Here is a 12,341-nt window from a genome sequence, read left to right on the forward strand (position 1 = left end):
TTCATGTAGGTTATTTTGAAGTAATATTTTATGTTGATATACACTGTTAAAACTAATCGTGGTATTTATATATAAAGACTGCTGACTCTAGAACAATGGCTTGGAAAACTAACTTTACTGGGCTCCAAGAGCCCTCTAGTGGTCGGGGGAGCATTTCCGTTGTGTTGTGGCTTTATTTCGTTGTGTTGTAGATTTTCCGTTGTGTTGTAGATTTTCCGTTGTGTTGTGGCTTATTTCCGTTGTGTTGTGGCTTTATTTCGTTGTGTTGTGGATTTTCCGTTGTGTTGTGGCTTATTTCCGTTGTGTTGTGGCTTTATTTCGTTGTGTTGTGGCTTGTTTCCGTTGTGTTGTGAACTTATGTTTGCTTTTTACATTTCGTTGTGTTGTGCACTACTGGGCCACCGTATCTATAACACCTCCGATGCAATCAAGGGCCGAATAACCTGTTTGCAAAATTACTGTGGCATAAATGTGACCACGGCGGGTCCTGTAAACAAGTTCCACTCACCTCTTAGTTGTTATTTTGATGTTCACCTTCACCGCAGATCTTGCTAAATTAGTCCGACATCGAGGATGCTATCATAAGCAATATCCATCGACGACACCCGCAAGATACTTGTTAGTTGTTGTTAGTGTGATTTCAGCCACTTTCAAGCTGTCTATGAGACGCGGCGCCGCGCCTTCCCAGTTTAAATTTGAGAGTGCACACGCCTAAATGCAATGCACAGACAGCCAGCTGTCACAGCGCGTGCGTGCACTGGACTAAATTCTCTATCGTCTTATTGCATTTAAAGTGTGTATCAGTATATTCTAGAACCCTACATTACTGTAGTTCTTAAAGTGACAACAGTCTATATGGGCCATTCTACAGAATTGGTGCAAACTGCTGTCCCTCATCCAAAAAACACATTTGAAAAGCATTTAATTATTAAAATCTTAGATGTTTACTAAGATCCTTCAATTATCTATTGAAACCCACAATAATATTTAAGATATCAGTAAGCTTTATATATATAAAATCATAATTTATGGGCTACTTTCAATTAGGAGGTGGCTGTCCCAAACCCTAACCCCTAAATTTCAACTTGTGAAAATGATATTGAATAATTTTTTGCAAATTTTTCCATTCTTGTTTTAAAACAAATATTTTTGTTGTTTTTTTTAAAAATGAAGTTAAAAAAAATATTTATTTTATATTTTATTTTTAAATCATGAAACTTTATCTAAAAAAACATGTCCCGCATTTTCATGTCACTACCAAAACAGTGAATGTTGTAGTCCATTGGCTGAGACTGATTTTAACCACACTCCTACATTTTTGATCAGGAAATATTCCTGTGTCCCTCTCTCTCATGTGCTATATGGTGAGTAGATTGATCCCATCATTTTGAGGTAAATGTGTCTAAAAATCTGTGTGTAACTTCAAGGAATGTCACTACCAAACTCATTTTTTCTGCTATTGAGAATTTTTTTTGGGATGTTATTCCATAAAATTTAGTTGTTATATGTGTTCAACTGTTCTGACCAGTGATGGCTAACCATGTGCTGATTAGCATCTTCAAGCTAGGCTCAAAAGTTATCTAAAATTGTCACTACCAAAACAGTCACAACCGAAACATTTTCTTGAAGTTTCGGTTGTGACATTGTTTTGGTAGTGACAAAAGGGAACACATAATCCTTTATTTGGAGGAATAAACTACATTTTAGTACAGTTATGCAAATAATTACTACTGTAGTATGTTTTAGTAGTGTTTTAGTATGCAATATTCTGTTAAAATTCTGTAATGTGATGAGGTTACAATTACTTAAGGTTGCAGTCCATGATACTAGCTTAGGTGTAAGGTTGTTGTCAGTAATGTTAATTTCTATGATTAACTTGGCAAGGAGAATGACATAAAACACCAACATGCCTAAAAAAAATAGAAAAACTACAACAGAGAGACAGAGAGAATACAAACAAAGGTTGAGGGAAGACCCAGTGAAGTACGAGGAATACTTAAGGAAAGAAAATGAAAGAAATAAGAAACGAAGGGAAGAAGGAAAGTTGAAGAGTATCAGTGAATTATCTGACAGGGAGCAAAGACATGTCAGAAAAGCATGGAGGAAAAGACAGAAAAGACACAGGATGATGGTGAAAAGACAAAAAGAGATGGAGACATTTTGCAGGGCTTCCACACCACCTAGCACTTCCAGTGAGGGTGATCAGACACCAGTACACACACACACACACACACACACACACACACACACACACACACACACACACACACACACACACACACACACACACACACACACACACAGTTCAGTGGTTCTGGAGATTTATCTGAATGAGGAAAATTATTCTGAAATTAATGTATTATGTAAACACACATACACACACACACACACACACACACACACACACACACACACACACACACACACAGAGTTCAGTGGTTCTGGAGATTTATCTGAATGACTCATAAACAAAATGTTGAAAATGTGAAAATAAAACAAAGTGGTTCTGAGTCTACATTGTAAGTTGTTGTTTTTTTAGGAAGAAAAATCTATGAGCATACCTCTTCTCACTTGCACCTCAAGACCCAAAATATAGAATAGCTCTAGGTGTTCTTATAAGATATTTACTGTCAGATGTGTGTCTGCTATATGTACTGACTGCATATGTGCATCATAGTTATTTATTTATATTAACATAAAATGTGGACAGTCTGATTCAGCCATGGCAAACTAATTATTGTGGTCACTACCAAAACATTACTGTCACTACCAAAAATGTGCAGTCACTACCGTAACATGGGATGTTTTGTCAAAAATAAAGTATATTGAATTATCAACTAAGATGTTATGATAGTGTTTGGTTCAATGCATATTAATACTAATGAATCCTTAACTTTGAAATCAGTACGATAAACTTTATGCCTTCTACAAAGAAAGATTGGGTTCAAAATACAACAAATCTCATAAATCACACTTAAAATATTATTAAAATTATAATCTTTATTGATTTAACCAGTAAAAATATTTTTTTAAAATAGAAAAAATATATATTTATAAGGTAGATGTAAACAAAATCTTAATAGGTCATTATAAGCCTTCTTAATAAATTATTTAATATTGTGTTTCGGTAGTGACAAATTTGGGGATAAGGAAAATATTCCAGCATTTTCTGAAAATACAATATGAGAATTAACTGCACAATTACTAGAAAAGCATACCTTGGATATTATACAATTTGCATACATGCAAAATTTGTGGGGAAAAAACAAAAAAAATTCAAGATGTTTCCAACTCTGACTTTGCACCAATTCTGTAGAATGGCCCATATACGAATCAGTATACGTTTCATTCATACAGTGAAGAATATGCAGTTTTATTACTTAATTTGATGATTCAATTTCTTACTTAAATGCTGTTTTTAGTGTTAACTTGTACAGTTAAAAAAATGTGTACAGTCAAAATCAGTCTTTAAAGATTAAAGACGGCCCAATCTTTAGGACAGCCCAGGGACCGGAAGTAAACAGTAAATATGCCTTCTATCTGCTGTGCCGTAGGCTGTGATAACAGCAAGTCAAAAAAAAAAAACGGGACATATGTTTTATAAAATTCCTAAAAACACTGAAAGGAGACATAAATGGTTAGCTGCCATAAGGGATCAGTGGACTCCCACAAAACACTCCAGACTGTGCAATGAACACTTTATTTCTGTTTAATAAGATTTATCTTGAACTGTCATGGAAATAACATGTATAAACCTTAATTAAACAGTTTAATAATTTATTTTAAAAAGGAATTTATACCTGTATGATATTACGCTGTTGCCACATTGGACCAGCGGTTTGGAAAATGGATGGATGGATGGATGATTCAGCTGCAGGTGCATCTTCTGGTGAGACACGGGAATTAATTTGATCCGACCGTTACAGTGCATTATGGGTATTATCTAACTGTTGAGCGTACGGTTGTACACTCGTTATTGCTGTGCATTGTGGGATTTAATGAGTGCACTTGATAACATAAACAAATGGCTGTTCCCTCAAAGAGTATAAGGCGCGATTTCGGACACAGCCCTGGAGATCTCCAAAACAGGGTGGGAGATCCAAAATAGGGCGTGGTTTCTCCCTTTGACAGACAGGCACATGACAAGCATGCGTGATTTTTCCCCCCAACCCAGTTCTGTGCAAACTCCGCCCCACAGCAGATTCTAAAGATTTCATTGATCATGTGAATCACAGTGATGATTTCCACAATGCAGTGCGACAACAAATGCTACGCTATAACCTAACCCTATAACCTAACCTTAACCAGTGAAACTGACTGCAGGGCAGGATTTGAGCTGAATAGCGTGCTAGAGAAAATGGCAGTTTAGGACATAATCAGTTAATAAGATTATATAACATGAGATCGCTGGGCCGGGCCATCCATATTTTATACATTTTTATATTAGATCAACTGGAAACAACATTTAATTTATGAACTTTATTTTGAAATGTAAGTCAATGACAATGACAGCCGGAAGCCCTACCAAATAAGGAGGGACCTGCCAATTCATGGCAGCCAATCAGTACCATCCAACGTAGCAGCAACCAATCACATGTCAATGGTGGCGCCGGCGATACCTAGTAAACCCAAGGGGGTAATCCATTAGCCAGAAACTGAAGCTTCCCCGGGGGCCGCCATTGATTAGCAGACCATCACCTGCTGTTAGCATTCCATTGACTCCCATTCATTTTGACGTCACTTTGACAGCGAATAACTTCACATCTGAGGCGTTTAAAGACTCCATTTGTCCATTATTTATTTCTAAAGAAACACGAAAATGTATAAAAGGCTGAAAAATATGATCTTCGTTACTTGATTTATATTTGATAAAACTTTTTTAATCAAATAATATAAAATAATGACTTATAGAAGTATTTTATTTAATTAAGTACTAAAATTTTATATTTTCGATATAATAACTTATTTGCCTGGCTAAAAGCATAGGCTAAAAGGCTAAAAGCGGCATCCACCTCCGATTTCCGGTTGTTAGCGGCAGCTGACATCCGGTTTTGTTGGCAGCTACTTCCTGCTGCCAGCTGCCGATTTTTCGCTGAACCCTCTCTTGTTATAGTCCTCTGCGCTCATACATAAACTGATCCATTTATTGTCCAATCCTGCTCATGGACAGCCACTATCCAGCAGAGTTTGATCCCTTCTTCCAGCAGATTAAGAGACACCAAATTTATTTTTATTTTTTCACACTTTTTATCATCTCTATACCAAAAAAAAAATAATAATAATAATTTTTATATATCATCAGCATAAAATATAATAATCTTTTATATACAGTGTTATTGCGTGTGACCTTTGTCAACTCTAGTTCTGATAAACAAGGCTCATAACTAGTAAGCAATGATAAGATTGTGTTGTTATTAGCAACATGGAATAAAGGATATAGATTTGTTTTGTAATAATCTCATCTGAGTTAGTGCAGGTGTGAATTAGTCATTGTTGTCACGTATCTTTACAGCCTGTTCAATTGCAGGCCAAAGTCCAGCAAAAAGGTCTTTAGATTTATGGCAACGGATGAGTGCTTATTATTAAGGATGATGTAAGTGTTACAGTCATTGTTACAAAATAAACTCTAACATAGATGATCACTTCCCCAACATGATCTTGTATCATTAAATTGTTGTTATGAGCAGTTTCATTATCCTTCCTATTACTCTGCTTCACTTATTAATAACTTAATAATTCAAGTTCAAATTATTCCATATTGTGACAGAAAAAGAGTGTGAGGTGATACAAGAAGCCAAGTACAGGTCAATAGCAAAGTCTATCGGTTTAAAATCTCAGACATCCTCAAATAAACTTGTAACATGAAACTATTTCCGTACAATCCCTCCCACATTTCTCCTCATTATTGGCCTTTATGAAGCACCTTTGATACTTGCTTACACCAGAGGCCATAACTGTTTATGACATACAATAAAGAAGAGCTCAGAGGGAGAAATTACTCAAGGAATAGTCATTCTCTTCCCTGCCAGCCTTCATAATACTGGCGGCACTGACAGTGAATTATGGAAAAGATGGATTTATTCTCGGTTTTATTTATTTTATCTTGTCTTCATGTCCACAGTGTAAGGAGTGCTATTGGTAAGTCAAATTTATTCATAACCAGCTGAAATAAACATTTTAAGCTGTTGTCTACTGTTAAAAAGCATGTGTTTTACAGGACAAAGTTCTTCTAATTGAGTAAAAGTCAGGATTTAATAGGAACCCGCTTTATTTAATAATATAAGTGAAATGATTTAAGATTAAATGACACAAGTTTGAACATTTGAGTAATATTAGTTATCCAATCAGAGATTAGAATGACAACTGTCTACTATAGGCTATATCACCAGCATATCAGTAAAGTAATAAAAATGAAAATGAATCATAAAACTGTATGCCCATGTTTAAATTGTTATACATCTTGTTTTTACATATTGTGTGATTAAGTGTATTTTGTGCTGCCATATTCAGGCTTTAAGCTGTTCGTTAAGTCCTAAAACCAATGACTTGTTTCTGTTTAAGGTACTTTAGAGATAAACTGTGCAGCTGGATCCAATCTCAGAGTAGGGAATATCCAGGAGGGATATGAAGGTGAGAAATGTCCACAATATTAGATGCTTCTTTTCACATTTGTAAATGATAGGATTTTTATTGAAACATAAAATAATTGATATTTGATTAAAAACATTTAAAATGCCTTTGCTTGTGAATATTAGAATAGTAGTAATGCAAGAACAATACTGGAATTAACTAGCATTAATGTTTAGATTGTGTGTCAGAATATGTATTTGATCTGGCCTTCAGGAGATGTAGAGATTATCACTAATATTGGACCTGATGATCGTCTGGTGCTGGAGTCATATCTCTTTCCCATTGGTGTAACATTTCTGGAGCTGGATTATTCTAATGGAGACTCAACCGCTACTGTACGAACCGTCAAACCACTGGATGCTGATGTACTAAAGGAGGTTTGTTCCTCACTGATCCACATATACAGTATATATAAGATATATTTATAGAGAGAGAGAGAGAGAGAGAGAGAGAGAGAGAGAGAGAGAGAGAGAGAGAGAGAGAGAGAGAGAGAGAGAGAGAGAGAGAGAGTAATTATCTCATTCAATTTTCTCAATTTTTATATCTTCAATGGAATTTATCATTAACTACAAACCAACATTATCCCTGACTGACAGTCGACAGTTGCCCATTCTGGCATAGTATTACTTTTTAAATTTTTTTTTATCTCATAAAGAAATGAAGTGCCACATGTCTCTTTGTGTTTTATTTCTTCTAGACAGGAGGGATTTTGTATTATTCACTCACTTGCCAAAACCCGTCGGTAAGTTTAAACAAAAACATTATCAAATTATTTAATAAGACAAAGTATTCATCACATAAACCTTCACTATAAAGTCTTCATTCTCCATTTCAGCTGAAAAACATCAGGACGTTAGGAGTTCAGGATATCAATGACAATCCTCCGATCTTCCAGAGTAAAACATACAACGCCACAGTGTCAGAGGTGTGTGTAATGTCACATCTTTATACAGCAGAAGTGTGTTTGGTCACTCAGAGACTCACATCTCTTTGTAAACTGTGTCTTTTGCTCCAGACGACAGCTGTGGGTTCAGATGTGCTCAGGGTTATAGCTGAAGATGCAGATGTTTCTCCAGAAAACACCAATATTATATATTCTATACTGGTAAGTCATCAATGATTCTCATATTTTTGATTTAATATTAACACAGCTGGTTTACAAAAAACTACATGTATCAGTCACTAGATGAAATTTAATTGTAAGTTAAATTTACAATAGGGCTGTCAATCAATTAAACATTTAATCATGCCCAATTTCATGTTTTTTTTGAGTTACTGTTTTGATACTTGAAGATTATTTTAAAGGAAAGGAAACTAAATAATATATAATTAATCTGTAAGTGTTTCATTTTAATTAATCACTTCATCTTCACTAACAGCCTCCAGCACCAGATGAATTTGAAGTGAGAGATGACGGAAACATCAGGTTGAAACAACGTCTGAACTACAACAGTGCTCAACAGTACATCTTCACTGTGCAAGCTAAAGTAAAGACAAACTCTCTGACATCCTACTAACCTCCAGATTACTTTGATCACTAAACGTCAAACTTGCTTTAGCAGTCTATTCTCTTTAAAGGAATACTTGAGCAACACAAAAGATGTTTAGCAGAATGTCTGTATTCCATACAATGAAAGTGGATGGGGAACAAATGACAAAGTTTTCATTTTTGGATGATTTATAATTTGAAGGTAGATAGTAATAAAACACTATGTTTTTTGCAGGATATAGGAGATCTCAGTGACACCACAACAGTTACAATAACGGTTGAAGATTTTGACAATCTAAACCCTTATTTTGATCACAGTCTCTACACGGCATACATTGAGGAAAACCAGGTAAATAACATCATGATCAATATTTAAACTCATGTCTGATCAAACAAATGAACCCCTCTATGTCTTTTCTGTCCATGCACAGGTAGGACCGTTTTCAGACGTCACTCCTGAGGCTATAAAAGCTCAAGATGGCGACACGGGCATCAACGAGCCTGTACTTTACAGCATAACAGCAGGTGCTGTTAACAGAAGATTTACAACACACTGACATGACATGAGTCCTAATCTAAATAACCTCCTCTTGTTTCAAATTAAAGTTTCTCTGTAGATGTGTGAGAGCTAGAGGTGAAACGCTGATTTTAAATCTGATAATATAGAAAATTCCACCAAACTACAGTCAAACACAGTAATTGTGATAAAACAAGCACTTTACACAACTAATAACACACTTTTATTTGAATAAAGAAATATAGTCATATTCTATATTAAGTTTCTGATAATAACAAAGCAAATATCCACATTTCTGTTCCAGTCCTTCCAAATGAGTATCAAAGTAACTTTGACATCGATGAAAACAGTGGAGTCATTTCTGTGACAACGGCACTAGACAGAGAGGAAGTCGACCAGATAACTGTTCACATACAGGTATCAGACGTTTCTGAAGACATTCATGAATCTGAAGAGGTTTCAGGATTGTGTTTATTTATATTTTCTGTTCATGATTTCCTTATAAATAGGCAACTCAGAAGGATGATGCCAGTAAAACGGCTAACGCTGTGGTGTCCGTCACCATTGAGGATGTGAATGACAACCTTCCAAAATTTGACCAGGATGAGTACACCGTATCTATTCTGGAAAATTCACCACAGGATCAGTTTGTGCTTCAGACTAGAGTCACTGATCTAGACCTGGTACTGTTCCTGAAAACATCACTGTCTGTTTGTAAAGTAATATAATTATTGTGAGATTAAAAAAAATGCATGAGAAAAGAACTTACTAAGTGACTTCTTTTCTAGGGAGGATTTGAAGGAACATTCCGGATTATTCCAGAATCCGTACCTTTTTCCATTAGGCCTGATGGAACAATTCTGGTGAAAAGTTCTGCGGACCTAGACAGAGAAACCACAACCAGCTTCAGTTTTCAAGTAACAATAAGTCTCATATTATCATTATCACTATGATTTTTCAGAAATTAAGAATTATAATCACACTGTGTTTTCATACACAACTGTGTAATAAGCAATATGCCAATTTTCTTTTCAAAATCTAAAGGTTGAAGCACAAGAAAAGCCTCCTTCCACCAACAAAGTAACAGCCGACGTCACCGTCGTCCTGCTGGATGAGAATGATAATAGTCCACAGTTTACAACTTCCAAGTATCAGGGCAAAGTTTTCGGCAATCAGACTACTGGAATGCAGGTTGTCAAGGTGACAAATCAATGTTTTGTTGAGTCATTTAATAGTTTTCCAGCACAAGCAATATTTTAGTACATTTCTGGAGATTATGGAACCATTACGTCATTATAAGATGACTACTACACCATAGACACTGGAATAAAGTTATTCATTAAACATACTGTACATACATTTTCATCTAAGGTCGAAGCAACAGACCTGGATGAAGGCCCAAATGGTGAAATCAGCTACTCCATTGAGTTTGGAAATGAGGATGGTTTTTTCGGCATTAGTGAGAATGATGGGGCGATTACGCTAGTTAAAACAATCCCACTCGTGGACAACAGAATCCTTCAGTTTTCACTCTATGTGACTGCAAAAGATGGTAAGTTATCATTTTATGGAGGTATACCTGGCTGTGGATACTTTCCTGTTGGCTTAAAAACCACTGCACTGCCTTTTCATACATTTAGGGGGCGCTATAAGCAGATCGACTTCTGCAATGGTGGATGTCAAGGCACCAGGAGATTCTCATCCTCAGTTCCTTCAGAAGACCTACCAGGGGAAAGTGGAGGAGGATCAGTCAGAGGCAGACATTGTCAAGGTCCTTACAGCACAAAAAAACTTCTATCCCCAGGGACTGTCCCTTTAACTGAAATACAAACATGTGATGACAACAGTCTGGTCTAAATGACAACCAGCTAACTAACAAATCTTTATTTAAAGAAATAAAAACAGAAAGAGATATATTTACCAATCTTGGTATACTTTTGTATTGGCTCAGTCTGAGGACACATGCAAAACTGGCAGATCCTGGCCACTTGGTGGTGCAATAACTGGGAAAAACATGAAATTGGCTTAAACTATGGAAGAATTGGTCTAATCTACTTGAAATTTTGTAAAGTGTTTAAATAGTCTCCCACGAGGGTCTATGAGGACAGTCTCGTATCTCAAAAAACATGAAAAATGCTGTCATTATTACTCACCTTCATGTTGTTTCAAACCCATATTCGTTTTCTGTGGAATACAAAAGGAGAAATTTACAAGTGTTCAAGCTTTTTTGTCTTGCATACAACTGTCAATCTTCAAAAAGCACACCAAAAACACCATTCAAAGACTTGTTCACTATATTTCCAAGTCTTCTGAAGTTATCTGACAGCTTTGTGTAAGGAACAGACTAAAATAATGATTAAGTAAAAAAAACTTTGGAAGACTTGTTACTTAGCATGCATCCCTTTAAATGTTAATCATTTTTGGGTTAGGTTATTCTCATATAAAAGTAGCAATGACAGTGGAAATCTGGTAAACAGTCTAATCATGAACCAATGTACTCTCCCATTCACAGGTGGACTTTTTGTCCATTGATCCTATTGTTCCTGTCACCTTAGCAGTTGAGACTGAAGCCGACAAGTTCTCCATAAACCAGGCTACAGGTGTTCTCTCGACCAAAGTCAAACTAGACTTTGAGGAGAAGAGCAGCTACACTGTGCAGATGTCGATAACGGATGGAACTAACCGAGACGAGGCATCAGTCCTGGTTGAGGTGCTGGACATCAATGACAACAGTCCAGTGTTTGAAAATCCCCCTGCTACTGTCTCAGTACCAGAGGATCACACGGTGGGAGATAATGTAACATCGGTAACAGCCACGGATGCGGATGCAGGGTTTAATGGAGAGGTGCGGTACACTCTCCTGGGAGGTGCTGGGAGGTTTAATGTTGACCAAGAAACAGGAGTGATAACTCTAGCTGCTCCCCTTGACAGGGAGACCCAAGATATGTACCAGTTAGTGATCACCGCCCAAGATCAGGGTCGCCCGTCACGTTCCACCACCACCAATCTGGACATCTCCGTTACTGACATTAATGACAATGCTCCCATATTTTCCAAACAACCGTATGAGACCACAGTGTCTGAGCACGCTGAAGTAGGAACAACTGTGGTAAATGTCTTGGCAACAGACAAAGACGATGGTCCAAATGCTGTCGTGACCTATCACATTGTCAAACAGGACCCTTCTTCAACACCACCCGTTTTTGGCATTGATGCAGAGTCTGGTAACATAACCCTTTCTGAAAAGCTGGATTATGGCAAAGCCAAGCGCTACACTCTAGAGGTGGAGGGACAAGATGGAGGAACTCCTATTCTCACTGGCAGTGCTACTGTAACATTGTGGGTGGAGGATGTTAACGATAAAGCTCCTGTGTTCAGTAAGGACCAGTACGATGTGTCCGTCTATGAAAACCTTGCAGGTGGAACTGCTCTGGTATCTTTGGAGGTTACAGATGAGGATGAGGTGAGAGAAGAAAAGCAGACTACACAATACCTAAATAACCTTCAAATTAACAAGCATTCCAAATCTGTTTTGATGTACTTACCTTATCTAGTTTTCTCTCCGATCAGGGTGGGTTCTCTAAAGGTCACTTTATCATGGATAGCGATACCTTCGTTATCAACAGTCAAGGAGTAATATCACTCCGGAGCGACGCCACCTTGGATAGAGAAACTGTAGACAATTACAGTATAGAGGTACAAAGA

The sequence above is a fragment of the Scardinius erythrophthalmus genome (assembly GCF_964197995.2).
Source record: "Scardinius erythrophthalmus genome assembly, chromosome: 3".
NCBI classification, from domain to species: domain Eukaryota; kingdom Metazoa; phylum Chordata; class Actinopteri; order Cypriniformes; family Leuciscidae; genus Scardinius; species Scardinius erythrophthalmus.